This window comes from Anomaloglossus baeobatrachus, chromosome 2 (assembly GCF_048569485.1).
Source record: "Anomaloglossus baeobatrachus isolate aAnoBae1 chromosome 2, aAnoBae1.hap1, whole genome shotgun sequence".
In the NCBI taxonomy this organism is placed as follows: Eukaryota; Metazoa; Chordata; class Amphibia; order Anura; family Aromobatidae; genus Anomaloglossus; species Anomaloglossus baeobatrachus.
The window spans coordinates 797858320-797879718 of NC_134354.1; positions in this window are offsets into that span (position 1 = coordinate 797858320).

The following is a 21399-nucleotide window of genomic DNA, read 5'->3' on the forward strand; positions in this document are numbered from 1 at the left end:
CGTCAAACACCAAGGGTTGAGTATGAGCGTCTCACAGTTAGGGGTGAGCATGAGCGTCACACAGCCAGGGCTGATTATGAGCATCACACGGCCAGGGGTGAGCATGAGCGTCACATGGCTAGGGTTGAGCATGAGTGTCACGGGTCACATGGCCAGGGGTGAGTATGAGCGTCACACAGCAAGGGCTGAGCATGAGCGAGATTACACATCACTATCTCCTGTAATGGAGTCTTCACCATAGAGGAAAATCCACCATCAGTGTTAGTGATTTCAGTGGAGAACTAGAGATACAACGACCTGTACATGTGTGACGGCATATACACATATTACAGTATGTACACATATGGCGATCTGTACACATATTACAGTATGTACACATATGGCGCTCTGTACACATTTTACGGTATGTACACATATGTACATATATTACGGTATATACACATACCACAGTATGTATTGTGACAAGGTGGCTCACTCCACTGTGGGTTGAGGTAATAACAGGAAAGATTTCCATTTAAACAGTCAGGCTGGTTTATTCACAGGTCTCATAAACCGCTCCAGAGGAAAACATAAAGCAAAACTTTTCTAGCATAAAGGTACAAAACAAGAAAATAACCAGTCCATGTTTCTGCGGGTTCGCCCACTCAATATCAAAGGTCCATTTCTCACTCTTAGAGATTCTTCTGGAAGGTCTAGCAACCTTCACACACAGACCCCATGTGAGACTATTGGTCTCCTTTTATATCCAGAACCACACCCAGAGGTGGAGGTGTGTGAGCAGCCAGACCCGCCCGTCTCTCCGGCTGCTCGTAAAACCTTATTATGCCCTTAAATTCTCCCAGTACTAAATGTTCTGGAGCTTGCTCCCGGGCTTACATTACAGAAGATAACCACCTTTGCGACACATACTTCCCATCAACTACATGACCAGCAGCCCTTTTACATGACACATATTATGGTATGTGCACATATTACGGTATGTACACATATATAGCGGTATGTACAGATATTGCGGTATGTACAAATTGCGGTATGCACATATAACGGTATGTATACATATTGCAGTATGTTCTCACATGTCGCTTTCTACATGTGTGAGGTTGTAGTTCTCCTGGTGTTTATCGGCCTCCATTATTAGCAGATAATATCTATATCATTACTTCTCCAAGTCTTCAGAGATGTGTTCTAGATTGTTCCATGCATAGATGAAGTAATGTTCAGAGCCGGCCTCGTCTTCCTCCTCCTCTCATCTTCACAGTCGGTGTCAGGATTGTCTCTTCGGTGTGTGATCGATGGGTCGGCGCTGAGGAGAGTCTATAAATAACACAAATATCTGTATGAAAATCACATAAATCAGTAATCAGCCATGAATCATAGAGAGGAGGAGATGTGTGACCTTCAGAGCTGAAATCAATGAGAAGAAGAAATATCCCAAAGTGGTGATCGATCAGAGGTGTCACAGCCCTGACGTCACGGCTGGAAGGAGTATTTACCATTACACGTCCTTTACCGTCCCTTCCTCCTCTTCCTCGCTCTCGTTACTCGTCTCTTCCTCTTTCTTCTGCTCTTACTTCTGTGACGCTGATCCTCTCATTGTCTTACCACAAGCGATCTCCGCTCCTCTGCTCCTTATTCACACTCTGCTTCCTCCTCCTCTTCCTCGCTCTCGTTACTCATCTCTTCCTCTTTCTTCTGCTCTTACTTCTGTGACGCTGATCCTCTCATTGTCTTACCACAAGCGTTCCCCGCTCCTCTGCTCCTTATTCACACTCTGCTTCCTCCTCCTCTTCCTCGCTCTCGTTACTCGTCTCTTCCTCTTTCTTCTGCTCTTACTTCTGTGACGCTGATCCTCTCATTGTCTTACCACAAGCGATCTCCGCTCCTCTGCTCCTTATTCACACTCTGCTTCCTCCTCCTCTTCCTCGCTCTCGTTACTCGTCTCTTCCTCTTTCTTCTGCTCTTACTTCTGTGACGCTGATCCTCTCATTGTCTTACCACAAGCGTTCCCCGCTCCTCTGCTCCTTATTCACACTCTGCTTCCTCCTCCTCTTCCTCGCTCTCGTTACTCATCTCTTCCTCTTTCTTCTGCTCTTACTTCTGTGACGCTGATCCTCTCATTGTCTTACCACAAGCGATCTCCGCTCCTCTGCTCCTTATTCACACTCTGCTTCCTCCTCCTCTTCCTCGCTCTCGTTACTCATCTCTTCCTCTTTCTTCTGCTCTTACTTCTGTGACGCTGATCCTCTCATTGTCTTACCACAAGCGTTCCCCGCTCCTCTGCTCCTTATTCACACTCTGCTTCCTCCTCCTCTTCCTCGCTCTCGTTACTCGTCTCTTCCTCTTTCTTCTGCTCTTACTTCTGTGACGCTGATCCTCTCATTGTCTTACCACAAGCGATCTCCGCTCCTCTGCTCCTTCTTCACACTCTGCTTCCTCCTCCTCTTCCTCGCTCTCGTTACTCGTCTCTTCCTCTTTCTTCTGCTCTTACTTCTGTGACGCTGATCCTCTCATTGTCTTACCACAAGCGATCTCCGCTCCTCTGCTCCTTATTCACACTCTGCTTCTTCCTCCTCTTCCTCGCTCTCGTTACTCATCTCTTCCTCTTTCTTCTGCTCTTACTTCTGTGACGCTGATCCTCTCATTGTCTTACCACAAGCGATCTCCGCTCCTCTGCTCCTTCTTCACACTCTGCTTCCTCCTCCTCTTCCTCGCTCTCGTTACTCGTCTCTTCCTCTTTCTTCTGCTCTTACTTCTGTGACGCTGATCCTCTCATTGTCTTACCACAAGCGATCTCCGCTCCTCTGCTCCTTATTCACACTCTGCTTCCTCCTCCTCTTCCTCGCTCTCGTTACTCATCTCTTCCTCTTTCTTCTGCTCTTACTTCTGTGACGCTGATCCTCTCATTGTCTTACCACAAGCGATCTCCGCTCCTCTGCTCCTTCTTCACACTCTGCTTCCTCCTCCTCTTCCTCGCTCTCGTTACTCGTCTCTTCCTCTTTCTTCTGCTCTTACTTCTGTGACGCTGATCCTCTCATTGTCTTACCACAAGCGATCTCCGCTCCTCTGCTCCTTATTCACACTCTGCTTCCTCCTCCTCTTCCTCGCTCTCGTTACTCGTCTCTTCCTCTTTCTTCTGCTCTTACTTCTGTGACGCTGATCCTCTCATTGTCTTACCACAAGCGATCTCCGCTCCTCTGCTCCTTCTTCACACTCTGCTTCCTCCTCTTCCTCGCTCTCATTACTCGTCTCTTCCTCTTTCTTCTCCTCTTACTTCTGTGACGCTGATCCTCTCATTGTCTTACCACAAGCGATCTCCGCTCCTCTGCTCCTTATTCACACTCTGCTTCCTCCTCTTCTACATTTTCACATTCTGTCCCTTCACCTAACTCTTCTCCTTCTTCTTATCTCCACTGTTTTCTTCCTCTTCTTCATATCTCCGCTCCTCTCCTTTCTCTTCTCTTTCTTCATATCCCCAAACTGTTGCTTCTGCTTTGTCTTCTCACTCCTCGTAGTCTTCTTTACATGCACATTTTTCTCCTCACTCTTCTCCATTCCATCCTCCCTCTTTTCCTAACTCTTCTCCATTATATTCTCCCCCTGCTCCTCACTCTCTTTTTTTCTCCTCCTTTATGTCCTCACTCTTCTTACTCTTCTCATCGTTTGTGTCTTTACTCCGTACTCATCTCCTCCTTAGTGTCCCCACTCTTGTTACACTTCTCCTTTGTGTCCTGACTCTTCTTAATCATCTCCTTCTTTGTGTCCTCACTCTTCTCCTTACTTTTGTCCTTTGTGTCCTCACTCTTCTCCTTACTTTGGTCCTTTGTGTCCTCACTCTTCTCCTTACTTTTGTCCTTTGTGTCCTCACTCTTTTTCTTACTCTTTTCTTCTTTGTGTCCTCACTCTTCTCCTTACTTTTGTCCTTTGTGTCCTCACTCTTCTCCTTACTTTTGTCCTTTGTGTCCTCACTCTTCTGCTTACTTTTGTCCTTTGTGTCCTCACTCTTCTCCTTACTTTTGTCCTTTGTGTCCTCACTCTTCTCCTTACTTTTGTCCTTTGTGTCCTCACTCTTCTCCTTACTTTTGTCCTTTGTGTCCTCACTCTTCTCCTTACTTTTGTCCTTTGTGTCCTCACTCTTTTTCTTACTGTTTTCTTCTTTGTGTCCTCACTCTTCTCCTTACTTTTGTCCTTTGTGTCCTCACTCTTCTCCTTACTTTTGTCCTTTGTGTCCTCACTCTTCTGCTTACTTTTGTCCTTTGTGTCGTCACTCTTTTTCTTACTCTTTTCTTCTTTGTGTCCTCATACTTCTCCTAACTTTTGTCCTCCTTTGTCTTCTTAATCTTCTCTTTCTTTGTGTCCTCATTGCTCTCATTACTTTAGTCTTCCTTTGTGTCCTCACTTTTTTACTCTTTTTCCCATTGATGTGCTCTCACTCATCTTACTCATCTCCTCCTTATCTTCTTAAGCCTGCTTTACACGGTACGATCTATTGTGCAATTTCACGATTGATCGTACCCGCCCCGTCATTTGTGTGTCACGGGCAATTAGTTGCCCATGGCGCACAAAGTCGTCAACCCCCGTCACACGTACTTACCTGCTGTGAGACGTCGCTGTGGGTGGTGAACATCCTCTTCCTGAAGGGGGAGGGACTTCGGCGTCACAGCGACGTCACACAGCGGCCGGCCAATAGAAGCGGAGGGGCGGAGATGAGTGGGACGTAAACATCCAGCCCACCTCCTTCCACATAGGCGGCAGGTGCCGCAGGACGGACGTAAGCTGCTGTTCATCGTTCCCGGGGTGTCACACGGAACGATGTGTGCTACCCCGGGAACGATGTACAACCGGCACCATTTTAATTAAACGAGATTATGAAACTGAGCGACGAGTACACGACTCACGATTTGTGAGCGATACTGCGTCGCTCGGAGGTGTCACACAGCCCAACGTCGCAAGCGATGCCAGATGTGCGTTACAAAAACCGTGACCCCAACGATCTATCGCACGATAGATCGTCTCGTGTAAAGCAGCCTTAACTCTGCCCCTTCTGTGTGTCCTCACTCTTCTTCTTACTCTTCTTCTTTATGTCTTCATTCTTCTCCTTATGTTTCTCCTCCTATGTGTCCTCACTCTTCTTACTCTTCTTTGTGTCCTCTCTCTTCTTACTTTTATATTTCATTGTGTCCTTGCTCTTCTCCTTATGTTTCTCCTCCTATGTGTCCTCACTCTTCTTCTTACTCTTCTTTGTGTCCTCACTCTTCTTCTTAGTCTTCTTCTTTGTGTCCTCTCTCGTCTTACTTTTATATTTCATTGTGTCCTTGCTCTTCTCCTTACTTTTGTCCTCCTTTGAGTTCTTACTCTTCTTAATCTTCTTTGTGTCATCACTCTTCTTCTGACTCTTCACCTTCTTTGTTTCCTCACTCTTCTTACTCCTCTTCTTTTAAACCTTTTTTGTGTCTTCATTCTTCTCCTTACATTTCTCCTCCTTTATGTCCTCACTCTTCTCCTACTCTTTTTCCTACTCTTCTTCTTTGGGTCCTCACGCTTCTTCTTACTCTTCTTCTTTGTGTCTTCATTCTTTTCTTACTCTTCTTTATTCTGTCGTCAATCTTCTTCCTACTCTTCTTCTTTGTGTTTTCTCTTTTTCTTCCCGTGTTTCCACTTTTTTCTATACTCATCTGTCTTGTTTTTAGTCTTTTTTCCACTCATTCACTCCTCTCCTCACCTTTATTCTTCCCATTTTCTCTCCTTTTTGCGCTTTCCTTTTCTTTCTTCATATTCTAGTTACTTTTTCTTTATCGTCACATTCTTTTTTCTCTTTTGCAGCGTTAGACTTTGTCTCATATTCTCCTTTCTTCTCTGCTCTTCCTTTTCTCCTCACATTCACTTTTCCCACCTCCTTATTCTTACCTTCTTTTCTTTTTTCCTTCTTTTTCTCCTTATTTTCTCTCTCCTCTTCACTCCTCTGGGTCTCGTTTCCTTATTCTTAAGCTCAGGACATCTCTTCCTTGTTCTTCTCTTTCCTTTTTCTTCTGTTCTCTCATTTCTTTCCATCTTCTCACTCTTCTTCTATTCTTTTCTCCTGATTTTTCTTCTTTTCTTTGCTTTTCCTCTTTCATCTCTTACAGTTTTGTGTAATCTCCCTCTTCTTTCTTTTCTTTCTCCTTCTTCCTTTTTCTCCTCTCGTTCCCTCTTTGTCTCCATCATTTTTCTCCTTTTTTCTTTCAGATTTGTGGATCATCTCTCTCTTCTTTCTCTTTTCTTCTCTCCCTTTCTTTTTCTCCTCTCTCCACCTTTGTGCACAGTCGCGTGTCATCCTCGTCCTTCCCCCGGATCGCTCTGAATCTGCCATCTCCGTGTGATTCAGCTCTGATTTCAGGGTGACATAGCCGAGCTGGAGGGTTCGGAGACGGCAATTACCGCTAATTAGTGAGAATCGCAGACAAGTGTCATATGCTGCGCTGAGCGCCGCCGCTGGTTAATTTCACTGGTAATGAAGATCAGAGGAGGACACCATCCGCTCATCACGGTGCTCCGTCTTCTCTGATCCCGGATCTCATCTTTTACAATTATCGGCCTCAGGGTTTTGAGTGAGTGTCCCTTTAAATCTCTACTCTAAATATGTCTAATAATAAGAATTAAGGGACTAATGAGAAACTCAGAAGTTACAAATGTGAACATGCACCTAACAATGAAGGTGGAGTGCAGATAACCACGGGTGCGGTGTATGGGTGTAAGGACGGAGCGTGTGAGGCCCTGGGTAACCGGCAGAACAGCAAAAGGCCAAAACAAAAAAAACAGATACGGTGAAATGTATAAATAACAGCAGGGGAGGCTGGAGACTGGAGGCCGGGGGCTGGAGGCTGTACAAGTAATAAGGCAGCACAAGTCAATGAGAAACAGTTACATATACAGTGCGGAAAATAAGGATTTGCTCCTCTGCCAATTTTGCACATTTCCCATCTACAGTGAATGGAGAGATCTGTCATTTCTATCGTACGTAACTTCAATAAAAAACTCCAGCGAATCCCATTGTCTGAGTTATAAATAATTTGCATTTTATTGCATGAAATAATATTTGACACAACAGAAAAACAGAACTGAATATTTGGTAGAAACCTTTCTTTGCAGCTACAGAGGTAGGACGTTTCCGATAGACCTTGACCAGGTTTGCACACATTGCAGCAGAGATTTCAGTGACTCCTCCATACTGATCTCCAGATCCTTCAGGTCACTCCTCCATACAGATCTTCTCCAGATCTTTCAGATCACTCCTCCATACAGATCTTCCCCAGATCTCCAGATCCTTCAGGTCACTCCTCCATACAGATTTTCTCCAGATCTCTCAGGTCACTCCTCCATACAGATCTTCCCCAGATCTCCAGATCCTTCAGGTCACTCCTCCATACAGATCTTCTCCAGATCTCTCAGGTTACTCCTCCATACTGATCTTCTCCAGATCTTTCAGGTCACTCCTCCATACAGATCTTCTCCAGGTCTTTCAGGTCTCTCCTCCATACAGATCTTCTCCAGATCTTTCAGGTCACACCTCCATACAGATCTTCTCCAGATCTTTCAGGTCTCTCCTCCATACATATCTTCTCCAGATCTTTCAGGTCACTCCTCCATACAGATCTTCTCCAGATCTTTCATGTCACTTCCCCATACAGATCTTCTCCAGATCTTTCAGATCACTCCTCCATACAGATCTCCAGATCTTTCAGGTCGCTCCTCCATACAGATCTTCTCCAAATCTTTCAGATCACTGCTCCATACAGATCTTCTCCAGATCTTTCACGTTTTGGGGCTGTTATTGGCCAAAATTGAGTTTCAGCTCCTCCAAAGATGTTTTATTGTGGTCAGGTGTGGAGACTTGTTACTGTAGATAGGCGGTGGGGTGCTGTGTTAGTCACAGCAGATACTGCTGTCCGGCTACAGCGCAGCCCTGGGTTAGTTCTCTGCATCGCATCCGCCCCCTCTAGAGTAGAGGAAGGGTTGCTGGGACTTGTGGAGCAGAGCACTTACTTGCAAGCCTGTTCTCACTTCAGGACCGCTTCCCAGCTGCCGGTTGGAGCAGGTCCCGGTATCCCCAGACACTACACACTGACACAATCTTTCTTAAACAAAACTTCTTTACTGAACATTGCCTCCATCAGTATCATGTGCAGTCCTTTTTCATGGCTTAGGCGGGCACAACTCTTTAGATTTAGAGGGTATGACAACATCAATGAATACAGTCCTTTGGACACACACTCCAGTTCTCCTCTGCGGTTACCATTAACAACTGGAGTCTTTCTTAATTTACTCCCCTGGTACTCGTGCCTCCGAGCCCCTCATCCCCTCTTTAAGCTTCACTCTGTCGGCAGATTGAAATAGTCCTCTGAATAGCCCGTCGTCCCACCCACAAGGATTTTCGGCTATAAGCTGGACGGGAATCTTTAGGGACAGCACTCCTTTGTGTCTGGTTTATCAGGACCTACTCCCGCCGTAGGAGCCCACTGACCTTCAGCCGATTAAGGGCGTTTGTTGGATATTTGCCAGGGGGTGACCACTGTCCAGGCCATCCAGACTTCACCCTCTTAGGATGTGTTTAGCACAATCCAACTCTCACCAGGGCCCCAAGTGTCCGGCGCTGGGACTAATTAGCTTTGCTTGGAATTTATTCTCATTCCTCTCTCTCTGGGACTCTCCTACCGCTTCCTGTGTCCTTCTCCCTTTTGTTAGCTGGACTTCTCCCTGTCATGAACCCTCTCTAGCTCTGAGTACCAGGAGGATCTGCCAGCCCACCATGGCCACCCAGTGGCTGCACACACATTTCACCAATACATAGCTTAGCATCACAATACACTTAATATATACACAGTAGGTTTGTAGGTCTGGGGTGGGTAGAGCCCTACACCCCCTTACAAACTGGCTTGGCCACTCCAGGACCTTGAAATGCTTCTTATGGAGCCGCTCCTTAGTTGCCCTGGCTGTGTGTTTTAGGTCATTGACATGCTGGAAGACCCAGCCATGACAAATTTTCAATGCTCTTACTGAGGTTAGGGAGTTATTGGCCAAAATCGTTCCATACAAGTCCCCATCCATCCTCCCTTCAATAAGCTCCAGTCGTCCTGTCCCCTTTGCAGAAAATCCCCCCAAAGTATGATACTTCCACCCCCATGCTTTACAGTTGGGATGGTGTTCTTGTGGTTGTACTCATCCTCCTTCCTCCAAACACTGAGTGAGTGGAGATGATACCTTGGTCTCGCCTGACCACATGACCTTCTCTCATGCTTCCTCTGGATCATCAAGATGGTCATTGGTGAACTTCAAACAGGCCTGGACATGTGCTGGTGTGAGCAGGGAGACCTTGCATGCTCTGCGAGATTTTTATCCATGACGGTGTTGGTTGTTACTAATGGTAGTCTTTGAGATTGTGGTCCCAGCTCTCTTCAGATCATTGACCAGCAGGTTTAAATACCGCGCCAAACCACAGGAGTCCAGATGAAGTTAGTAAATCTCTTTTCTTTATTTTCACAGGTCTACGCATTTCAAGGACATAATTGTCCTCTTCCTCAGGACAAAATGCAGAGAATAGTCTGCATTTTGTCCTGAGGAAGAGGACGGATATGTCCTTGAAACGCGTAGACCTGTGAAAATAAAGAAAAGAGATTTACTAACTTCATCTGGACTCCTGTGGTTTGGCGCGGTATTTAAACCTGCTTTTCTCCTGCTGTCTGAAATCACTCCGTGTTGCGGGACTGCTGCCTTCCACGTTGCTTTCATGCTGTCAAAGGGGTTGTGACTGGCACAACCGCATCAGGTGAGTGTTCCTGCTATACATTCACCTCCCATTGCTATACCGGGTAAGACCCTATTTGCGCCTTTTCTTCCCACAGTTTTTTCGCAGATCATTTATAACTGAATAGGATAACTGAAGTGAGCACTAATATATATATATGAGTGCAAGCCAAAAATACATACTATATATAAGAATAAGGCTACTTTCACACATCAGGTTTTTGCCATCAGGTACAATCCGGAAAAAAACGGGTAAATCGGATCCGGTACCGCATCCTTTTTATCCCCATAGACTTGCATTGTAACCGGATTGTACCTGATGGCTTTGCGTTGCATCCGTTTTTTTCCGCATGCGGCAAAATTTATCAAAGCAGCGGCCGGAGGCAACGTATCTTGCAACGTTTTTTTGTCCGGCAAAAAAACCGCATCGCGCCGGATCCGGCGCGATACGGCGTGTTTTACAATGAAAGCCTATGGACGCCGGATCCGGCGCAATGCGGTAAAAAATGGATGCGGCTACCGGATCCGTTTTTGTAAACTGCGCATGCACCAAATTAATTAAAAAAGCTGATCCTTCAAAAAAAAGGACAAACCGGATGCAAAAACGGATGCAAACCGTATCCACCGGATCCGGTTTTGTACGCATCCGGCATAACGGATCCGTTAAAAACCGGATCCGGTGGATACGGTTTGCATCCGTTTTTGCCGGATCCTTTGCATCAGGAAAAAAAAGGATTGTGCCTGAATGCAGAAAACTGATGTGTGAAAGTAGCCTAAGGCTGCACATCAAACTTAGATAATGGTATAATGCCTCAAGCATATGGAAAAATATTGGAATATACAATGAAAAATGCTACTTGCTAATTTGAACATGTGAATAATGAATTGCATAGCTGCCATGAATATTAGGAAAAAGGAGATATTTAGCAATCGCATTGATCAATGTAACTGAGCCCCAAGGCCTCGTCAAGGCATATCTCTATATTGGAGTCCCTAGCTCTGTGACCCTAACTGTGTGTCATCTCATTGCAATTAAAAACTGCTGTGGGTGGAGAGGGGTAACTAAGGACTTTCTTATATAGGAGATGGAAAAAACATGGCCGAAAGGGGCGGAGCTGTGTTCCATATTCCAATATTTTTCCATATGCTTGAGGCATTATACCATTTTCGCAGATCATTGACCAGGTCCTCCTGTGTAGTTCTGGGCTGATTCCTGACCTTTCTCAGAATCATCTTTACCCCACGAGGCGAGAACTTCCAGGAAGCCCCAGACTGAGCAAGATTCAGTCATCCTGTGTTTCTTCCATTTTCAAATAACTGTGCTGACAGTTGTTGCCTTCTCACCAAACTGCTTGCCTATTGTCCTGCAGCCCATCCCAGGCTTGTGCAAGTCTACAGTTTTGTCCTTGGTGTTCTTAGACAGCTCTTTGGTCTTGGCCATGATGGAGAGGTTGGAGTGTGATTTCGTGTGTGGACAGGAGTCTATTATACAGGTAACAAGGTCAAACAAGAGCAATTAATTCACGTGCAGAGCGAGAGACAAATAACCGTCTGTGAGCAGAATTCCTGCTGGTCGGTCGGTGATAAAATACTTATTTCATGCAATAAAATGCAAATTAATTATTTATAAACCATACAATGGGATTCTCTGGATTTCTTTTATTCGGTCACAGGTGAAGTTCCCTATGAGAAGAATTACAGCCGCTCCATTCTGTGTAGGGGAAAACTGCAAAATCGGGAGAGGATCAAATCCTTATTGTGATCAGTGTATATATAAAAAGTGAACCGATAATAGAAGCTCCAGACAGGAAAAGTAAACCCTAAAATAGAGAGAATAGAACAGTGCAAGAAATAAGAAGCGGCTCCGGCAAATGTAACGCCGAACACCAGCCGCATCAAAAAGACCCTGCAGAATGGACGGGATGCAAAATGGTGTCCCCAATAAAGTGCAAATGTGGTGTCCCCAATAAAGTACAAATGTGGTGTCCCCAATAAAGTGCAAATGTGGTGTCCCCAATAAAGAGCAAATGTGGTGTCCGCAATAAAGTGCAAATGTGGTGTCCCCAATAAAGTGCAAATATGGTGTCCCCAATAAAGTGCAAATGTGGTGTCCCCAATAAAGTGCAAATGTGGTGTCCCCAATAAAGTGCAAATGTGGTTATGAGGACATGGACTTTCATGGGTTAAAGTTTCTTAAAATCCAGCCAGACAGCATGATAGATTGTCTATAGATGGGGGAGAAGTCCCTCATTGTTTTACAAGACTCTTGTTGACTCAATGTAATTGTGTTGGCCACTGAAAGCTAGACGTATTGTTCTCCAGACTTTTCCAGTAACCATTGTATTGTAGTTGTGTATTGATAATGTAATTACCTTAGTAGCCATTGTTGAGTCTGTGACTTGCCGACTCCATGTAGATATACTGAGTCTTTCTATGCACATCATTTAAATGAACATTATCCATGCAGCTTGAAATTCATCCAATGGGAGAAGCAATCTTGTCCAACCAATCGATGAGGACGCAGTGTATCCTAAGGGAAGGTTATGGCTATAAAAGGGACTTCTTTAAGCCACCAGGGTTGATGAAGGTTGATGGATCCAGTCTAAGCTCTTTGGAGCTGACTAGAGGATCAGGATATCTTATGGCTTCAATCTAGGGACTCCGGATCCGGTTGGAGACCATATCCACAGCCTAGGGATTTCGACTCCGGCTGCCAGGATTTTAACATCAAATCAGGACTACCTAAGGAGGACACTCAGGTTGGGACAGTTCAGTCACCTGTTACAGACTTTGCAGACCTCAGACAGCTTGGAACCTGTGAGGCATGGACATTCTAAATCCCTGGTGAGCCAGCGGAAGGGTGAGACTCTGTTGCCTGTTACATTTGTGTGTTTTGCTGGTTATGTGTTATGTGCCGTTAATTGTTTGGGGATCCAATAAAGTCTAATTATTGTTATTCCCTCACCCTGTGTTGTCTGAGTAGTGTTACGTCCATGGTTAAGGAGGCCGGCGTTCAGTTGGGATGAGCCCTGAGCCACGCTGTCTTTCTAAAGGCGGCGGGTTTTAGTGGACGAGAGCACCCACTGAGCCCCGTGTCTCCACAGTGGTGTCCCCAATAAAGTGCAAATATGGTGTACCCAATAAAGTGCAAATGTGGTGTCCCCAATAAAGTGCAAATGTGGTGTCCCCAATAAAGTGCAAATGTGGTGTCCCCAATAAAGTGCAAATATGGTGTCCCCAATAAAGAGCAAATGTGGTGTCCCCAATGAAGTGCAAATGTGGGGTCCCCAATAAAGTGCAAATGTGGTGTCCCCAATAAAGAGCAAATGTGGTGTCCCCAATAAAGTGCAAATGTGGTGTCCCCAATAAAGTGCAAATATCACACAGCATAAATGCCAGCACGATGGCCGCATAGTGACCAGTAAACTACATTTCTCGTGTTCATCAATAAGTGTAGGTGCCAATGAAATAATGTAAGTGCACCGCTGACTGCAGGATGCACGGGGTTAAATCCAAATAAAGAAAAATCCATATTGAAGATAATGCAGAATGTGCGGAGTAATGCAGCCCAGTATGAACCAGTCTGGGATGTAGGGGGTTAAATAGCGGATTTACCAGTATAATAGAACACGTCATGAGAGGTCTGGACGGAGGGGTCACTGCCAGCCGTGTATAGAGCGCTCACCCCACACGTGTGACACTGACAGATGGCACGCTTCCTCCGCCGCCACCGTCATGTAATAATCCTTATGGATGTTTAGGACGTGGCGGTGACCGCCGGCAGCACCGCGCCATCCATCAGCGACCGCACCATCCATCAGCGAGCGCTACGTATCTCATTAATTGGAGGCAATTGTCATTGTGTCACATAATACAGATGTCAATAACCTCAGCGGAGTGAATAATGAGACATCAGATGGAGGACGGCACCCAGCGGAGGACAGGACGGTGTCCGGGGAATACGGGATGGAGGACAGCGCTCAGCGGAGGACAGGACGGTGTCCGGGGAATACGGGATGGAGGAGAGTGGAGCACCCGACGGAGCCTTGGGAATACTTGTCACCGGACCGGTGAGGGTCAGGGGATGTCACAGGTGGCCCTGCCTGGTTTCATGACCCCAAGGTGTACACAAAAGGGAAGGTGGAGAAGGATGGTGGGATGATGAGAATATTGGAAGCAGTAGTTGTCTCATGACGCCACCTGTGGTGTGCGGCCAGGGATCGGCCACCGCTGCGGATGCTGTCCTCTGGGGAGGATGGTGTTGCAGCTCCCCACAGGTAGAGCTAGGCCCCAGGGAGGATAATGGGGTGGTAGTGACTGCTGGCGCCGGAGCATGGAGCGATGGCGCCGGCAATAACGGGACGACACAGGGGGCTGCGGTCAAAGTTCATTTTACTCACAGTACTCTTGCACACCAGTCACAATGTATAGGGGAGTGATGAAAAGCAGAACTGCTCTGGGAATACTAGACTGAAAAATACAATGGACGATCTGAAAAAAGTGAAAAACATGAAAAATGGTATGTGCATAACTGCTATGAATAATAGGAACATAGAGATGTTTAGCCATTGTATTGTTCAATGCAAAAGAGCCCCAAACCAACGCCAAGGTAATCTCATTATTCTCTATACATTATGACTAGTGTGCAACTCTTCATCCTATGGTTTAGTTATATGTTTTGAGTTTTGCACCTTGTTCACACCATTGGAGTTCCAGACGTACAGTCTTTAACTAGTATGGAACCCTGCCCCACCCATAGCCATGTGTCTTGTTTCACATATATAGCTTGGTCCTTTGGTTCCCATACAGAGCAAGTTTTTTTAACTGCAGGTGAGGTTACACATAGGTTAGGGACCCCAAAAATAGAGATTACCTTGGCGTTGGTTTTGGGGCTCTTTTGCATTGAGCAATACAATGGCTAAGCATCTCTTATTCCTATTATTCATAGCAGTTATGCAGATTCTATTTTCATGTTTTTCACTTTTTTCAGATCGTCCATTGTATTTTTCAGTCTAGTATTCCCAGAGCAGTTCTGCTTTTCATCACTCCCCTAATTATTTACAAAGCCAGCCCTGGCCACACATAGCCCAGTGGCCCAGATGTGCATTTTGTTAAACCGGACTAAAACAAAAATGAGCAGTTCTTTCAATAAATGCTGTTCCTAGAAGTCCTTACAAATGGAATGATCACATTCAGACAGGTGAACTATATACATCTTCTCACACACTTTTATATTTACAAGCCTCTCTGTGACGCTCCAGGGCCCCCCAGGCATCCAGGGTTGGGGACAACGATGGCAGCCGGTCTCAGTGCAGGCCGCGTTGCCAGAGTTACTTTTGGACAGCCAGGGGAGCACATCGCTTCTACCCCGTGCCTCAGGTTCTGTCATCGCTCACCATGGCTCGCACCCGATCAGTCCATGCCACTGTCCCATGTTTTCCTGCTTCCTGGGGGGTGGGGCTCCTGGCTCCTTTGGGCTTGGCTTTTGCAATCCCACTCATGAAGGGCGGGCACCCCGAGTCCTTTTTGGGTACACATGGTGCCTGTCCTTTTGCAATAGATGCCAGCATACAGTCAATCCGTTATCTGCACAGTACCCACAGCCGTGGGCACGAAATTCTGTTCTCAATAAACCTCTGACACAGTCCTGTAAGGCGCACAGTACCCGTTGTTGCATGCACCGAATCCTGTTTGTGATGCCAAGTGGAGCACCCCACGGGGCCTTGGGAATACTCATCACCGGACCTGTGAGCGTCAGAGGACGTCATGGGTGGCCCTACCCAGTTTCGTGACCCCGAGGTATCCACATAGGGATGAAGGGGAAGATGGTGGGGATGTTTGGAGTAGTTGTCTTGTGACGCCACCTGTGGTGTCCGGCCAGGGATTAGCAGCCACTGCGGGTGATGTCCTCTGGGGCGGGTGATGTCCTTTGGGGCGGATGGTGTTGCAGCTCGGATAGTTCGGCTCCCCACAGGTAGAGCTAGGCCCCAGGGAGGATGATGGGGGTAGCAGTCTATGGTGGTGTACTCTGGAGTGCAGGACTGAGGACGCCGACATTAACTGGACAACAATGTCTGGTAGTTTCTTTTACCTTAGACTGGTCAGTTGTTATGGTCCTGCAATTACAGTGGTGCGGTCAGCCTGGTAGCAGTGGGGGATCTCTCCTTGCCAGGTGGATTGGAGGCCTTTCTTAGTGCGCTCTGTGCATGGGTCGCTGTGGCCTGAGGCAGCACAGCGTCCCTCTTCTTAGATGCTGTATGCCTTGCCCCTTGTGGTGGGCAGCGCGAGCCGGATGTAGGGCCCGCTTGTATTTCTCCGGCCCTGGGCTCTATTGTGTTACTTCGCCTTGAGAGTCTCTAGTGGGCCAGGAGATGTGGAATCTCCTGCCCTCTGGGTTTACTGCCAGTCCATTAGCACCCGACAGTTGAGGACCCTGGTGTCCTGATTCCAGCACTCGGTCCTGGAAAGCTTACACAACAGCTCTTTTACAGCGACCGTTCTCTTTACTCGCCTCTCGTGTTCTGAGGTCCCTCTTCCTGTTCCTCTGTCTAACCTCACCCCCGCCCAGAATGCACAGGGAAGCTCATGTACCGCCCCGGGGCTCGGCCGACTGCCGAGCCGCTCGGATCCGTGCTCGTCGGTGGGTGGCTTGAGCTCCTCGTGGACCCGGGGGTCACGTCGCTCAGAAGGGATGCTGGCGCTACGTGAGGGGTGGTGTTCGGTGGGGAGGTTCACGGCCGGGGCCGCGGTTGTTTGGGGTTTAAGTTCGTGACACCACCCACGGGTTGTGGTGAACGTGGACACCACCGCTGCCGTTAACTAGGCTCCCGGGGACAGTGTTGTGCAGCCTGGTGTTGACCCCTCCATGGGCAGGGGGTGATGGTCCAGGGGCCCGGTGGTTGTGAGGTGCGGGTGGGATGGTGCGATGCGATGTGCTACTCGAGGGAACTGTTGTACTCACTATTATAAATACACCGGAGTCTCTGGTAAACCAAAAGGATGGTGGTCGGTGCCCGCAGCTGGCTGCGCTTTGCCCCTTACTCAGGTTGGTGGTCCCCGCCTTTCTCCTGCACCTCTGTAGTAAAATGCTGACTTCCTTCGCTTCAGTGACGGGAGTCCGCTCCCTGGCTAGTGGATGTCGGGGAGCCCGTTTGCCCGCAGGCGCTGGCCCATGGGATCTCTATGCCTGGGCAGTGGCTTTCTATCCCCCTCATTGAGATGTTGTCTTCAGTCGGGACTTGGGTGGGAAAGAACCTAAGGTCCAGACCCCAATCAGTGAATTCGACTCGGTCCAGTGGCTTCTGGGCCTCGTACTGGGTCTGAGTACCACTCCTGGTGCTCCGGTTTACGTTCGGTTCCCCGGTTCGGTATCGGGGGGCCACTACCCTGTCCCCTTCCCAGACGGTTCCACCGGCTGTCTTCCCGGCTCCTGCAGGCGGCCACCACTGTCTGCCTCCTGGCCACAGGGTATCCGGGCTCCCTGACAGACGTTACTCCTCTCTACTCCACTTCACCTCCTCTCCTTTTCACTTCCCTAACGGGTCTCTTGTTTTTTCCCGCCTCAGGCTATCCGAAATCCTCGGTGGGCGTGGACAACCGCCTGGCTGCGCCCCCGGGTGTGAACGTCAGGACCTGAGAGGGGTTTTTAGGTTGGCTGCTGATACGTTTTTAGGGGCTGGTGTTTGTGCAGGGGGTTTACTTGTGACTACCTGGCTAGTCCAGGGCGTCACACTCACCACAAACAGGACTTGAGCTCTCCCTTCTGGCCTGAGTTAGGAAGTGTTGTGTATAATTGTACCTGACATGGAGATTTCCCTGCTGCTTCCAGGAATAGCATTGCCCCCTGGTGAGAACAATGCCACTGTGGCTCTCATGACCACTGGGGTGCCACAGTGTCGGATCAGGGAACTCGATTCACGTGGCAGGTATGGCGTGTCCTGTGGAGCCGGGCCAGGGTCTGACCAGTGTTCACCTCCACATACCCCCCACCACACGAATGGATTCTGTGAAAGGACTCAATCGAACCCTCAAACAGTTGATTTGTGCCTACCTAGTGGCGCAGGTGGAGGGACTGGGAAGAGGTTCCGCCATAGATGCTTCTAATACGTTATTAGGGCGGTCAAGAAGCCGCCATTTCAGGCTATTACAGCTATAGATAGAAGCAAGCGTGCGTAGCCCATGCCACGTAGAGATAGAAAAGGCTTTGCTGTACGGAGATTCTCTGACAATTTATTTTTGGTGAATCAGATTTCTGGGGAACATTCTGCAAAGTCGGCAAATTAGAATCTCCAAAGATTCGCTCATCTCTAGTAGATACAGAGTTTGTAGCTTTCATTTCTGCTGCTCAGGCGGGATCTTCATGGTTTGATATCAGAGTGGTGCTGTGGGCTCTGAGCCAATCAGATATCGCCACCAGCTGCCCCCTCTCCCCTCTCCCAGCGTGCAGTCCCACAGAGAGAAGCTGCAGCTGCACACAAGGAGATGATGCGAGAGCATTAAGGCATTAAGTCTACACCTGGATCCTCATGGTTTACGCTTTCTCTGCCCTACGTCCGTGTGCCGCAATATCCAAATAAACCTGTCATTAAAGAAGTGAAACATTAAAAAGAGCTGTATAAGACCCACGCGTGCCCCTCCGCAGGCAAACATCAGGAACGCTAGTGCCACCTACAGCAATCCTCACAGTCACCGCTTTAACAAGCCACAAGACTAAGGCTGTGCCCACGGGAGAAAGTAACTGCGGATTTTGCTGCGGAAAACCCAAGGATTTTCTAGATTTTTCAGATAAAACCGCAGGTTTACGCAAGTACAGACACTCCCCATGTTATCCTATGGGATTTGGGGACTGCTGTCTCAATGCTGCGGATTTCCCGCAGCCGCACGTAACTGCATGTCAATTATTCATGCGGAATTGTCTGCAGAATTCCTGCCTTTCCACTATGGAGATAGAAGGTAGTAATTCCGCATGAAATCCGCCCTGATTCCGCAGGTTTACCGCAACAATTCCGCAGAAATACCGCAGCAATGGTTAGCTGCGGATTCCAGGGAGTTGCTGCGTGAACCTGTGGAAATTCCTGCAGAAAAGTCCACAGGTATGATTTCCCGTGGGCACATGGCCTTAGGATAAAAGTGCTGCATGGCTACGAGTCTCCTTACGCCGGCAGGACGCTGGCCTCAGGGAGAAACGTTCCATATTTTGGATGTTCACAATCATCGTGTTCTGTCACTTGTTGATCTGCGGTCACTTATCAAACCGGGCAAATATTACACCGTGCAAATAAACTCCTGGCGATGGCCACGACTGACTTATTACTGACTAGTGGAGGAGATTGCGGTGCACGTGTCCAGTAACCAGGACGTGCTGCCTCGAAGAGACGCGTGGAGTGGAGAAGTTTCTGCTCCATGAGTCTCTCCATGGATGATGCTGCCACCTGCTGCCATGACAGTCATACATCTAATAACGGTACAGATGGCCGTGTGGTCGGTCACTTTGCTTCTTGCTCTCTGAATCATCGCACATTGGACGGCATTCACAATGTGGGACACATCGAGGAGTCTCCTGGCCACATAATATTGACCAGATCACTCTATGGGGAAACTGCATTTCCCACAATTCCATTCATTTTTATCGTCAGTACAAGTTCCACCCCGTAATCCAGGCAGATCACATCCATGGACGGCGATTACAGAACTGCCATTGACCCAGTCAGCCATGACTCAAGATCAGGCGATGCTGCCTAAGGTGTCTCCTACATCCAACTGTTGTCTGCATCAGTGTCCACAGGCAAAGACACCGATACAGCCGAAAACAACGGTGCACGGGACTGACAGGACCCTCCTCCACCCACTCAACACAGGACACACACTGAACGTAGGACACAACGGTGCACGGGAGCCGACAGGACCCTCCTCCACACACTGAACGTAGGACACAACGGTGCACCAGAGCCAACAGGTCCCTCCTCCACCCACTCAACACAGGACACACACTGAACGTAGGACACAACGGTGCACCAGAGCTGACAGGACCCTCCTCCACACACTGAATGTAGGACACAATGGTGCACGGGAGGCGACAGGTCCCTCCTCCACCCACTCAACACAGGACACACACTGAACGTAGGACACAACGGTGCACCAGAGCCAACAGGTCCCTCACCTGTTATGATCTGGTAACTGTGGATGATCACGAAAAATCCCATTACTAAGGAAAAAACAAAACCACAAGAGTAGTTGGAAACTAAGCTGACCACAATCCCTTATCAGACAACACTAGAAGTAGCAGTGGGATATTCCTAACACAGCTAGACACCTTGTCACTGCCTGAGAAACTAGCTACACCTCAAAGATAGAAATGAGGAATCCTAACTTGCCTCGAAGAAGTCCTCAAAGAAATAGCAAGCCCAAAAAATGTAACAACTGTGATGTAAGAAAACACAGTACACAGATAGAAAATATAGATCAGCAAAGGTGAGGCCCATCTTACCAGATAGAACAGGACAGGACAGATAACTGATTGCGGCCAGCAATAAACCCTGACAGCCCCCAACATGTAACAATGGTGATGTATGAAAAAACAATACACAGATAGAAAATATAGATCAGCAAAAGTGAGGTTCGACTGATTGCGGCAAGCAAAAATCCCTGCAAAAAATACCAATCTCCTGATAATAAAAAATACTGAGACCACACGGTCTCTCCCTCACTATTTCAGGTACTCTTGTGCTAGACACTTTAAACAGAACTGCAGATATAATGGGAAGAAACATAATCACAGAACAAATAATATTCTAAAGTGCAAATAATCCAAACATGAACAGAGAGCAAGCTCCCTTTCTTGCTGGAGGAACTGCCCTGCTCACAAAAGCAGAAAGACAGATCCTCACATACCAGAAACCAAACACAGAACCAAATGGAATAAGCAGAACTACCCTTATGTGCAAATCCAGCAATTAAGCACAGAAACAGTAAACTTATCTGGACTAGATTCAGGCACCAAATAAATGAAAAAAAAAACAGAAGGGAAAGCTCCCAGCCATCTTCAGAAGCAGTCAGGAACATTATTCACCAGCGACCGCCAGGCACAAAATGCTCTCCTAAATAAACTAGGCTGATGTGCAATAGGATTTCCTGGATTCCGAATTAATTCCATCACCTGTCTGAATCAGATATTCAAACTCAGCTTCATTACCATTCCTGGCCACCAGAGGGAGCTCCACACCAGCATCCACTCGGATGACATTCACAACACTCTTCCATACACTGAACCTAGGACACAACAGTGCACCGGAGCTCACAGGTCTCTCCTCCACCCACTGAACGTAGGACACATACTGAATGTAGGACATAGGACATACACTGAACGTAGGACACAATGGTGCACTGAAGTCGGCAGGTCCGTACTCCACCCACTGAACGTAGGACATAATGGTGCTCTGGAGTAGACAGGTTCCTCCTCCACCCACTCTGAGCGTAGGACATAATGGTACATCGGAGCTGACAGGTCCCTGGAGCTACACCTGCTGCTGGTTTTGTGCTTCTCCTGGTTTATTATTTACCTTTGGTTTACCCACTTTTACTTTTCACCTCCCGCCGGTTTCTTAAGGAGTAGCTATTGGTCCG